This window comes from Ovis canadensis, chromosome 2 (assembly GCF_042477335.2).
Source record: "Ovis canadensis isolate MfBH-ARS-UI-01 breed Bighorn chromosome 2, ARS-UI_OviCan_v2, whole genome shotgun sequence".
In the NCBI taxonomy this organism is placed as follows: Eukaryota; Metazoa; Chordata; class Mammalia; order Artiodactyla; family Bovidae; genus Ovis; species Ovis canadensis.
In genome coordinates, this window is record NC_091246.1 from 230,224,227 (window position 1) to 230,236,847 (window position 12,621).

Here is a 12,621-nt window from a genome sequence, read left to right on the forward strand (position 1 = left end):
CCATGGAAATCACTTAGGAGATTGCAATAATCCAAGGAGAAATGACAACAGCCAGGATCAGGGAAATAGCATATGTGGGCGTAGGGAAAGTAACAATATTAACAATAGACCAGAGGAACTAATAGGTCATAGGTCAAGGAGCCATGAAAAACCAGAAAGATACAAACATGAGTGAAAGTCCATCCATTGGATTGGATGTTCTTGGAAACTTAAAGTGAATGATGGAGTTTGCTTTGCCATACCTCCAAGAACACTGTTGTTTAAGTGGCTGACAGCTTCTCTCAAGAGCCTGTCCGGACCCAGAGCAGTGGCAGTGGACCTTCCTAGTTGCTTTCTCCTAGATTCTCCCTTGTTTTGGTTGCTGGGCCCCCAAATAGGTTCCCAGACCACATGCAAACTAAAGTGTGGAGTGGATTATGAGAAGAGAAAGGACATTTAATGAACATTAGTGATTACCATAATTTCTAATTCATGGGGCTTCCTCCGTACCTCAGTCAGTAAAGAATCTGCTTGCAATGCAGGAATCTGGGTTCAATTCCTGGGTTGGGAAGACTTCCTGGAGAAGGAAATGGCAACCTACTCCAATATTCTTGCCTGGAGAATCCCATGGACAGAGGAGCCTGGCGGGCTACAGTCCATGGGGTTGCAAGAGTAGGACACGATTTAGTGACTAAACCACCATCACCACCAATTGTTCATAGTCTTACAATAATTTAAACCATCAACTATGGAAGCGCCTACTTTGTAGAGCAAATCATATATTAACATTAAGGTCTGTCTAGTCAAGGCTATGGTTTTTCCTGTGGTCATGTCTGGATGTGAGAGCTGGACTGTGAAGAAGGCTGAGCGCCGAAGAATTGATGCTTTTGAACTGTGGTGTTGGAGAAGACTCTTGAGAGTCCCTTGGACTGCAAGGAGATCCAACCAGTCCATTCTGAAGGAGATCAAACCTGGGATTTCTTTGGAGGGAATGATGCTGAAGCTGAAACTCCAGTACTTTGGCCACCTCATGCGAAGAGTTGACTCATTGGAAAAGACTCTGATGCTGGGAGGGATTGGGGGCAGGAGGAGAAGGGGACGACCGAGGATGGGATGGCTGGATGGCATCACAGACTCGATGGACATGATTCTGAGTGAACTCCAGGAGATGGTGATGGACAGGGAGGCCTGGCGTGCTGCGATTCATGGGGTCACAGTTGAACATGACTGAGCGACTGAACTGAACTGAACTGAATGGAAAGATAACAATTGAACTTGTATCAGTGGGACTTTCAAAGGAGAATGTGAAAGAATAGTATATAGAGTCTGAGAACTTGTACATGCCTATAATTTATTATAATGTGCTCAGTTGTGTCCAACTCTTTGTGACACCTGTGTCCTCTGTCCATGGAATTTTCCAGGCAAGAATACTGGAGTGGGTTACCATTTCTTTCTCCAAGGGATCTTCCCAACCGAGGGATCAAATCCTCATCTCTTACATCTCCTGCACTGGCAGGCAGGTTCTTTACCACTAGCACCACCTGAGAACTTGTATGTGCCTATAGCAACAAGAAAATACAGAGAAAGGAAACCTTTGCAACATTATCATGGGGTGGCTACAAAGTTTCACTCTCTTGGGCAAGACTCCTGAAACTTTGCTCAGAACAAACATACTCCAGCCCTGTTGGACTGATAAAATAATTCATTGAGAAGATAGTAAAAAAGCAGAGGCTCCTAAGCAAGTTTCTTGAACTTTGTTCAAAAGAGCGTTGAAAATATAACTGCTTAAAGGACATTCCACTGCAATTGCCATAGTGATGGTCCTCTGTTTGACTTTAACCCGAGCTGGTCACTCTCAATGAATTATGGTAACTGTGATAGCTGAGTTTCTTGTGTGTACTGTGTGTGTAAATGAGAGAGATATATTTACCTTTATGATGAATGTACTTTATGAAAACCAGAACAGTGAGCTAAACTGTCCACTTTAATGACTCTAGAGAAAATGCAGTTTCCTTTCCTAATAATAGGAACATTTTAACTTAAATTATAGTGAAATGTCACATTATAGAAAAACATTGTATCTTCTTGCTAGTTCAGTTCAGTTGTCACTCAGTCGTGTCTGACTCTTTGCAACCCCATGAACCGCAGCACGCCAGGCCTCCCTGTCCATCACCAGTTCCCGGAGTCTACTCAAACCCACGTCCATTGAGTCAGTGATGCCATCCAACCATCTCATCCTCTGTTGTCCCCTTCTCCTCTTGCCCTCAATATTTCCCAGCATCAGGGTCTTTTCAAAATTTTCTTGCTAGAAGTTAGCTATTGTCAAATGCACAGGAAACAAAACAAAGAAGTGATTTTACTTACTCATTTTCAAGGGCTGACTATTGTAACCTATGATACAATCTGAACTGTCACCTTCTCATTCCTTAAAGATAAAACCTAGAAAGAGGAACCACACTTGGTTGCTGGAATCTCGGATCTTCAAGTTGGACAGCTGATTTCCAACACAATGGCCACCTCAGGATTTACCGTGGCAAAGCTGCTTTATACATTTTTGTTGAATTATTGAAAAGTGAAAGGTTGTTGTTGAATTACGATGCCGGGATTCTTGGCCCCCGGAGGAGAAGAATTCAATCCGGGGCCAGAGACGAGGCTTGATTGCTCAGAGCTTTTGTGTAACAAAGTTTTAGTAAAGTATAAAGGAGATAGAGGAAGCTTCTGACATAGGCATCAGAAGGGGGCAGAAAGAGTACCCCCCCCCACCCCCCCGCTAGTCTTTAGCTGAATGTTATATAGTCACCAGCAGTCTGTTAATGAAAGAAAGGAATGTCTCAAACTTAGAATGGCACCAGGCCCCTCACCCATAAGATGTATTTTGGGATAATCTTGGCTCCAAATGGTTCATCTTGGGCCATAAAATGATTAACTTGAATCTTGAAGAAGGGCAGATCACCATACAAATAGTTTCATTTACATAGATTAGAGGAACAAAACCTCCTTTTAAATTTGTATAGAGAAGGAAAAAAAATATTGCTAGTTTGTTTCCTCCTGCCGATTAAGAGAGATAAAATGTCTGACACTTGCAGACTATTTCCTCCATTTGGAGACCCCTGGCCTTCCTGCCTCTTACCCTCTCATTCCCCCCTTTTCTTTTAGAATTATGTTGCCTAGGGAAAAGGGGTGTCGTTTTCGTTGCATAACTGCTTCGGAGCTGAGAAGGGGTGTTGTCCCTAAATTGGGGAGGCAACATATTCTCCTAATCCTCATATTGAGGGTATCTGATCCAGGGGCCCCAAATAGTAGTCGGACGCAGCTGCAGCAGTAGCAGGAGTTTGAGCAACCATTTGTAACTTGAAAGCTTTTATGCAGCTAGAAACAAATCCAGTTATACAGTTACAGATGCAGGGCAACATAGTCATTAAAACAAGTTAAAATCAAAATTAAAAGTCACGTTATATCTATAGTGAAAGTGCAACGTGTTGTACCAGTCCATTTTAGGGTTGGTAGATGTCATCAGATGAAGAAGAGGCATCGCATGTAATTGTTGTCAAAGGTATTTACACACTTGGTTAAAGTCTTTTCCTTGAATTGGAGATGTCCACCATGGGAAGCCTTCCACTGATGAAGAGGGGAGTGTTCCACAGACCCAGCAGTTAGACCGGTTGTGGAATGCAGCGTAGGAGTGAGCCCAGAACAGGAAGGCATTGTCTTGAGGATCAAACAGCAGACTCAGGATATTTGGAGTCAGCAGAAGTAAGCTCACATAGGTTATCAGGCCCATCTGAAAAGTACAAAGTCAGAGCATAGAAAATAAAGACATAAAAAGATGTCACTTAGTTTTGGTCAGGGTGCCACCTCTTTACTCGAGTGTGATGTACCCACGAATCAATCCCTGGCACTTTGACAGCTGTGGGAGAAGAAAGAATAACCTGTTAAGGGCCTTCCCAAAGGGGCTTGAGGGATGGGCCCCCAGATCCCAGAGTTTTTATGAGGACCTCAGTTCCTGGCTCAAATAGAGGCTTGCTTGACTCAGAGGCGGGGTCAGGAGTTTTGTTAATGCCTGTTGAAAAGCTGAGAGCTGGGTTACGTAACTAGTTAATTCCAAGGCTTCAGGGTCTATAACAATGTCTGTGCGTAAGAAAGTCCTTCCATAAATACATTCAAAGGAGGACAGTGCCTCCTTTCTTCATAGCCCTCATTAAAGCTATAGGTAGGACTTTAATCCAATTGTCCTGCGTCTCTTGAGTTAATTTGCACAGATGTCTTTTGATAATGTCATTAGCTTTTTCAACTCTTCCTGAGGATTGGGGTCTCCAGGAACAGTGTAAGTGATATTTTATTTCTAGAGCTTTAGATACCCCCTGAGTTACAGCAGCTTTAAAGGCGGAGCCATTGTCACCCTGAAGGCTTTGTGGCAGCCCAAACCTGGGGATAATTTCATGGATTAAAATCGTTATAACCTCCTTAGCCTGTTCACTACAGCAGGGAAAAGCCTCAGTCCATCTAGTAAAAGTATCTACCCAAACTTGTAAGCGAGAATATCCATTAGCTTTTGGCATATGAGTGAAATCAATTTTCCAGTCCTCTCCAGGGTACTTCCCACTTCATTGTAATCCAGATTTTGCTAGCTTTTCAGTCTTTGGGTTATTTTTCTGACAAACTTCACACCTGTTGATAATATTTTTTAAAGTTTTACATTTTTACCTTCAAACAAACGAGAAGCCATTTGGTAAGTACTCTCTGCACCCAAATGAAAACTCTGATGTAAACCTGTTATGCCCAAGGTCCCAATCCCCAGAACTGAGAGAACAAGACATCCACAGCAATGCAAATGCAAAAAAGGGAATTTATTGCTAGCTCGAGCCAGGGCCCAAGTTTCATCCAACGCAGTGGAGTGGAACAAGGGCCCCGAGCTCCGAATTACAGCAGTATTTATAGGGTTAAGACAAAGACAGGGAGTTGGCAGCGGCGGATTGGTTGCAAGGGTTCCTTAGCATCTCCTAATTGGCTAGATTTTCGCGCGCGCGGGCTTTCTCAGGGGGGTTTTCGTCCCTGTCCTGATAAGCTTGAACCAGGCTACAGGGAGTATACTGATTGGTCAAGTCCTGGCACCGGCGGAAGATGATCTCAGCTCCTCCTTGGCAATAAGTCAGCCCCTCTGTAAAGGAGACTTAGGCCTACCTTGGCCCCTGGTCCTAACAAAACCCTTAAGAATTTTCCATTGAGCATTTTCAGGAATTATTAATCGTCCATCCTCAGACTGTAACCATCCTTTATCAGTAATCTGTGCTCCTCTTTTTTCATATTTTTCTAATTTTTCCTCAGTATATTGTGGTTTTTCCTGTTCCACAGGACCTGTCCAGATCAAAGGCCTCTGCAGTGAAGGGGTTCCGTAAAGTGCTGCTTTTCTGGCTTGACAGTCAGCCAGCTGATTGATTACCTTTGGCTACTTTACTCCCATCCCTGCTGTGCCCTTTGCAGTGCATTAACAGCTACTTTTTTAGGACAATATATAGCATTTAAAAGTCTCTCATTCTCTCTGAAATGCTTAATAGTTTCACCTGTTGCTATTTTAAACTGTCTTTCTTTCCATATTGCAGCATGAGCATGTAAAGTCAAATAAGCATATTTAGAATCCATGTAGATATTTACCCACTGCCCTTTGCTCAACTCTAGAGCTCGGGTCAGAGCCACAAGCTCTACTAACTGAGCACTGGTTCCCCGGGGGAGAGATTTTGCTTCCAAAACCTGTTCAGCAGTCACCACGGCATAACCTGCTTTCCGCTTTCCATCCTGAACAAAAGAACTGCCATCTGTAAATATTTCCAGGTCAGGATTGTCTATGGGGTATCCATTAGATCTTCCCGAGCTGCATAGTTTAAAGTTAGGAATTGAGAACAATCCTGATCAGGTGTTTCATTTTCCTTCTCAGGAAGGAAAGTGGCAGAATTTAAATTTCCACAAACTTTAAGCTTAGTTACTGGTCCTTCTAACAACAATGACTGATATTTAAGAAGCCTACTGTCTGTCATCCAAATATTAACCTTAGAATTTAAGATTTCACTCACATCATGAAAAGTCAGTACAGTAAAGTTTCATCCATTAATTATTTTTAAAGCTTCAGGTGCTAATAAAGCCGCTGCCCCAATTACTCTTAGGCAGTGGGGCCACCCACGTGAAATTACATCTAATTTTCTGCTTAGATAAGCAATAGGTTGCTGGTGAGGCCCTCGGGGTTGTGTCAAAACTCCCCAGGCCATACCTTTCTTTTCCGTGACAAACAAATTAAATTTTGACCCTGTGGGCACGCTCAGAGCTGGAGCTTGCAGGAGCAGTGTGAAGAACCTTAAAAGCCTTTTGAGTTTCTGGTGACCAAACCAGTTTGTTAGTTTGGGCCTGCTGAGTTTCAGCTATAAGTTTATATAAAGGCCGGGCAAGTTTCCCATAACCCGGAATCCAAATGCGACAGTAACTTGTGATTCCCAAAAATCCTCTCAATTGTCTTAAAGTCATAGGTAGGGGATGATTTAGTATAGGCTTAATTCTCTCAGGGCCTATGGCCCTAGTCCCTTCTGATATGATTAAGCCCAGATATCTAACTGATTGTTGACAAAGCTGAGCCTTTTCTCTTGATGCCTTGTAACCACAGCCTGCCAGAAAGTTTAAGAAATTTTCTGAGGCTCGTGAACAAGCTTCCTCTGTCTCAGCACAGAGCAAAATAACATCTACATATTGTAACACCACTGCTTCAGAGCTATTAAAGTTTTGTAGATCCCATGACAAACTTGGTCCAAATAAGTGAGGACTGTCACGAAATCCCTGGGGCAAAACTGTCCAGGTTAACTGAGAAGCTGGCTGCTAGGGTCTTCAAAGGCAAATAGAAATTGACTTTTCTCTGCCAAAGGCACTGAATAGAAGGCATCTTTTAAATCAATTACTGAGAAATATTTGGCTCGTTTAGGAATTTCAGACAATAGAGTGTAAGGATTAGGCACCACGGGGTGTAAAAGAACTACAGCCTCATTTATTATACGTAAATCTTGAACTAGTCTCCATTTACCATTTGATTTTTTTATACCCAAAATAGGAGTGTTGCAAGGGCTGTTACAGGGAATTAATAGTCCTTTTTCCTTTAAAGTTTTAATGATGGATTTTAACCCTTCTTTAACCTCAGGTTTCAGAGGATACTGCTTCTTATGTGGAAATAAGTGCGGGTCTTTGAGCTTGACAACTACAGGAATAGCATTTTGTGCTCAACCCACAGATTTTCCATCAGCCCACACTCTAGGATTTACATTTTGTTCAACTAAAGGGAGAGAAAGGGAGGGCTCCATATTCATAAAAACAGAGGCATGGACCTCGCTCAGTATATCCCTCCCCAAAAGGGTGAGGGAGATTCTGGCACGATCAGAAACTCATGTGAAAATAGCACAGAATCCCAGTTGCAAGATAAAGAATAACTGAAATAATACCTTTTGGCTCGTCCAGACAGTCCCATTATGGAAGCGGATCGGGAAGAAAGTGGGCCAGGGGCTTCAGCAAGCACAGAGTAAGTTGCCCCAGTATCTAAAAGGAAATCGATGGACTGGCCCCCCCCCCACAATTATTAATACCTGGGGTTCCTCAGGTGTAATTAGGATGGGAGCTTGTGTGGGGACCCCCAGGCACCTTTAGTCCTGATTGTCTTGAGAGTCCGACCCCAGAGACCTACGCCTCTGGGGGCAGTCTCTCTTCCAGTGTGGTCCTTTGCAGACCGGACATGGAGCCGGGGGTGGCTTAGCTGCCTGAGGGCAATCCCACTTGAGGTGCCCCTCCTTTCCACAGTAATAGCAAGCCCATCCCTTTTCACCTGGGTCCCTCTGGGCATTTTTCTCCGGCTGCTTAAGAGCGTTTTTCATAGCCATTGCGAAGGCTTCCGCCTTTTTCTTTGTCTTTCTTTGCCTTTCTTTCTTTTCCTCATATTCCCTACTGTAATAGACCGTCTGAGCCAGTTTAACAGTATCTAAAGACTGATTTGGTCCAAACGCTCGTTTTTGTAGCTTATGGTGGATATCTGGAGCCGACTGAGTGATAAATCTATCTTTTAAGATCACTTTTTCTTTTTCATTTTTGGGATCAATCTCAGTGAATCTGCGAAGAGCTTCTCTTAGTCTATTTAGGAATTTACCAGGAGCTTCCTTCTCCTCCTGTTCTATGTCTGCCAATTTGCTATTGTTTAAAGGCTTAGAACGTGCTTGCCTGAGTCCTTCAAGAACACATCTGACAAAATGACTCTGATCCCATCTTCCTTTAGCTGTGTCGTAGTCCCAGTCTGGTTCTATAATTGGGACCACCTGATTCCCAGTGGGGAGGGCCGCTAGCTCGTCCTCCCTCTTCCCTACTGATTCATTACCAAGCCATTCATCTCCATAAGTAACCGCTTTTCCCTTGTTCCTTACAGAACCGGTCTAATTGTAAAACAGTATCATACTTAAGAGACCCTCCAACTGGCCAGCGTTCGCCTATCGTGGCCACGCAGTATCGCATAGGAAGACCAGGTGTGCCTTCTTTAAGCCCTTGGGATTGAATCTATCCCAGTTTTTCAGGATGCAGTTCAAAGGAGTGAGGCTGGAATCGTTAGTTCCCATCTGTAAGAGAGAAAAAAGCGATCAGCGCCATTTTTCTCCTGGAGGCGTCCCTCCCTGCTGTAGATAGGGGTGTAGACAGACTTTTCACCAAAAGCTTTTCCTTCCTGATCGGACTTTGTCTGTCCCTTACCGACGCAGGCGCCGTCTCGACCCTCTTGGTTCTACCACCGAGACGGGGTGGGGATGTACCAGGGGTAGACCTGATAGCATCTCTACCTGACATCCAGCTCTTCACCTTTAACCTTGCTTGCCTCTGATGCCACCCGGGGTGCAATCAGAGTAACCCCCCGGAATGCCTCCCAAGCTAAGACCGCTGGGGAAAACATTCATCACCTGAGTGCCTGTGCACGACCCTGAGTATATTCCTGAACACAATAAGACCGGTATGAACATAACGCTGGGATGTTCTCTTCAAGCATCACCACACCAGTATGAGAGCCTCCTCTGGTCCACTAAGAGCCAGCGTTGCCAAAGGGAAAAAACCCACTGCAGTCCCAATCTGAGTAACCTTTAACCTCCGAGATGTTCTTGGGGCTAAAGCTCCATCTAGCTTCCAAACTTTCGATTCCTAGCGAGGCTAGGCGCTTTCTTGACTACCAATCCAAGTTTGCCACAGTACACAGTAACAGTATAGATCACAAGTCCCTTGAAAGTCTATGATCTGATAGATTAGGTTAGTACTTCTAATTTCTAAGGAGTTATGAAATGGTCAAAGAGACCGAAAGGTTTGACCGAGAAAGGAGAGTTCGGTCCACATGCTTTGCCCATTTCTGGTCGGTTCCCAAAAGAGGCACTGGGTGCCTCTTGGCCTTGGCAGGTCGGTAGAAACCCCAGACAGGTTTTTGCCATAAGCCATATGAGATCACCGTGGAACCGCAGAGCAGGTCTCCTCACTTGCTGCGCGCAGGGCATGTCATTCATTCACACAAGCACACCGTAGAGTTAGTAAAGCACAGCAGAAAACGTGTTCACTAGAGAACAAAGAACTAGAGCTCTAAGCATCCTTACCTTGTCCTGAAGGATCCCGGACGAGCCTCCAAGATGAAAGGTTGTTGTTGAATTACGATGCCGGGATTCTTGGCCCCCGGAGGAGAAGAATTCAATCCGGGGCCAGAGACGAGGCTTGATTGCTCAGAGCTTTTGTGTAACAAAGTTTTAGTAAAGTATAAAGGAGATAGAGGAAGCTTCTGACATAGGCATCAGAAGGGGGCAGAAAGAGTACCCCCCCTGCTAGTCTTTAGCTGAATGTTATATAGTCACCAGCAGTCTGTTAATGAAAGAAAGGAATGTCTCAGAACTTAGAATGGCACCAGGCCCCTCACCCATAAGATGTATTTTGGGATAATCTTGGCTCCAAATGGTTCATCTTGGGCCATAAAATGATTAACTTGAATCTTGAAGAAGGGCAGATCACCATACAAATAGTTTCATTTACATAGATTAGAGGAACAATATCGGAGTATAACATACTGGTTTATCAAGTAGGTTCTGAGCCCAAAAGGCGGAACCAACTGAAGACAGAATTTGGGGTAAACGCATAGTACATTAGCATAGCTTAAGATAAACATTTAAAGGCATTGGTTAACTTCAGGTGAAACCAGGTATCATTATGACAACACAGAATTTTAAGAGAAACCTCCTTTTAAATTTGTATAGAGAAGGAAAAAAAATATTGCTAGTTTGTTTCCTCCTGCCGCTTAAGAGAGATAAAATGTCTGACACTTGCAGACTATTTCCTCCATTTGGAAACCCCTGGCCTTCCTGCCTCTTACCCTCTCAAAAGTTATGCATGTTTTATTCACTCATATATACCCAATGCCAAGCACATAGAATATGACTGGCAAATAACTATTGACTGAATGAATAACTAACCCTAACCCGAACTATGACAAATTTGGCCCTCTGCATTCTTCCACTTGCTCTTCAGTAACTTATTCCTTGGTTTCAACAACATTCCCTTCCTTCCTTGTGATATCGTTTGAGGAGGAGCCTAGTATGGCAGGTCTTTGTTCAGGCTCTAGAAACAGACAAACCCATTTTCAAACAACAAAAACTCACTTCTACTACCTACTAGGTGAACAATTAGTTTCACCTCTAGCCTCACTTTCTTTACTGGTAAAAGGGATACTAGTATTACCCTGGAGAGCTGTTATGAAGCTTAAAGCAAACACAGCATATGAAGCATGTAACCCAGTAGCAGGGGACATGCTGGTTCAATGGTAAAGAATCCTCCTGCCAGTGCAGGAGATGCAAGAGACGCAGGTTAGACCCCTGGGTCAGGAAGATCCCCTGGAGAAGGAAATGGCAACCCACTCCAGTATTCTTGCCTGAGAATCCCCTGGACACAGAAGCCTGGCAGACTACAGTCCATAAGGTCTCAAAGAGTCAGACACGATTGAGCACACATGCACGACAATGACAGAACCTGGTCAGCACTGAGTCAAGTTGAAACATCACATACAGTTATTTAACTGCAGCCCTGTTTAAGCTGCGTATTTCTCCAAATATTAAATGACCCACTACTGTCACCCCACCGCCACCACACACACACACACACACACATGCACAAAGTGGTTTTCAACCCATTTTGCCAGTCCCTTGGAGATTCTGAATGGGACAAAGTAGGTGATTAAATAGTTAATCCCATTTGGGTACTGTAAAACAGGAAGAGTGTGGGAGACTCCTCTAAGTTAATGATTACTCAAGAAAGTAGGTTTGGGCTTCCTTGGTGGCTCAGCAGAAAAGAATACAAAGGCCAATGCAGGAGACATGGGTTGAATCCCTGGTCCAGGAAGATCCCACATGCCTCAGAGCAACTAAGACTGCACTCCCCAACAAGAGAAACCACAAAAATGAGAAGACAGCACACCATGACCAGAGAGTAGCTCCCGCTCACTGCAACTAGGGAAAAGCCTTCACAGCAATGGAGACCTAGCACAGCCAAAAATAAATAAATACAATTATTAAAGAAGAAAGAAAAGAGAAAGCAGGTTTGCTTAAGTACAAAATCAAGCAGAGCTGATTAACAACAAGACCATGCAAGAGAAACAAGAGATATGCCCCCAAACAATAATACAACGGTGGCATGAGACCCACATCCTGCCCAGTGGGCTCAGTAAGCTAGGACACATTCTCTGTATATATTAAAAACAATAATTTGTGAACCTAGCTTGACAGGTAGGGACAACAATACTCCCCTTCTCAGCCTGGAGTAGGAACTGATGATGGAAGCATGATGCCTACTCAAGAAAGACAAAGAAGTTCTTCTCCCCCTCCCCACTCTCCTTTGATTATAAAACTGTAGCCCAGTAAGTTCTGGGGGGTGTGGCACCCCTCCTCTCCTACCTGCTTGTAAGCCTCGCAAACATCCTACTCTATATCCATCTTATCCATCACTTTGCCTCTCGCTGAATTCTTTCTGCACTGAGACATAAAGGACTGTGGTACTAGAACTCTTTGGAGCCCCTCAAAATGACACCAAATGGTTTCAGTTCTATAACTATTTGATCATATTAGTTTCATTTTGCTAAAAACATAGTTACCTTGGGAAGGAGGAAGATACTGACAAAGTGGCAGTCAGGGTCCCCATTCATTTCCAACAAGAGCAGATTCACTTTGATTTCTTTTATAAATTGGAGTTATTGGAAGATTTAAAAGAAAAAAACCCTGTTAAAGTCAAAGCTTGAAACCCATGATCCTACAGGACATCACTTCTCCCCATCTGTTTTAGTGCAATCATAGAAACATCTGGTCTACTCCTTGCTGGTAACTAGCTAGGGTGCCATAGACAAATCAGCCTCTCTGCCCTAAGCTGCCTATTCCACAAAATGTGTAGTTTAGAAAGATAATGTCTAAGGTTCATGTTTTCCTATTAGTTTTATTTCTAGAAATCAAAAAAACTCATCCAGAAAAGTTGTTTTGAATAGCTTGATGAATTAAAACTTTCTCACCATTTAACTCCAATAAACATTTAGCTCCAATATCCTGGGACACAATATGTACACAATATGTACAA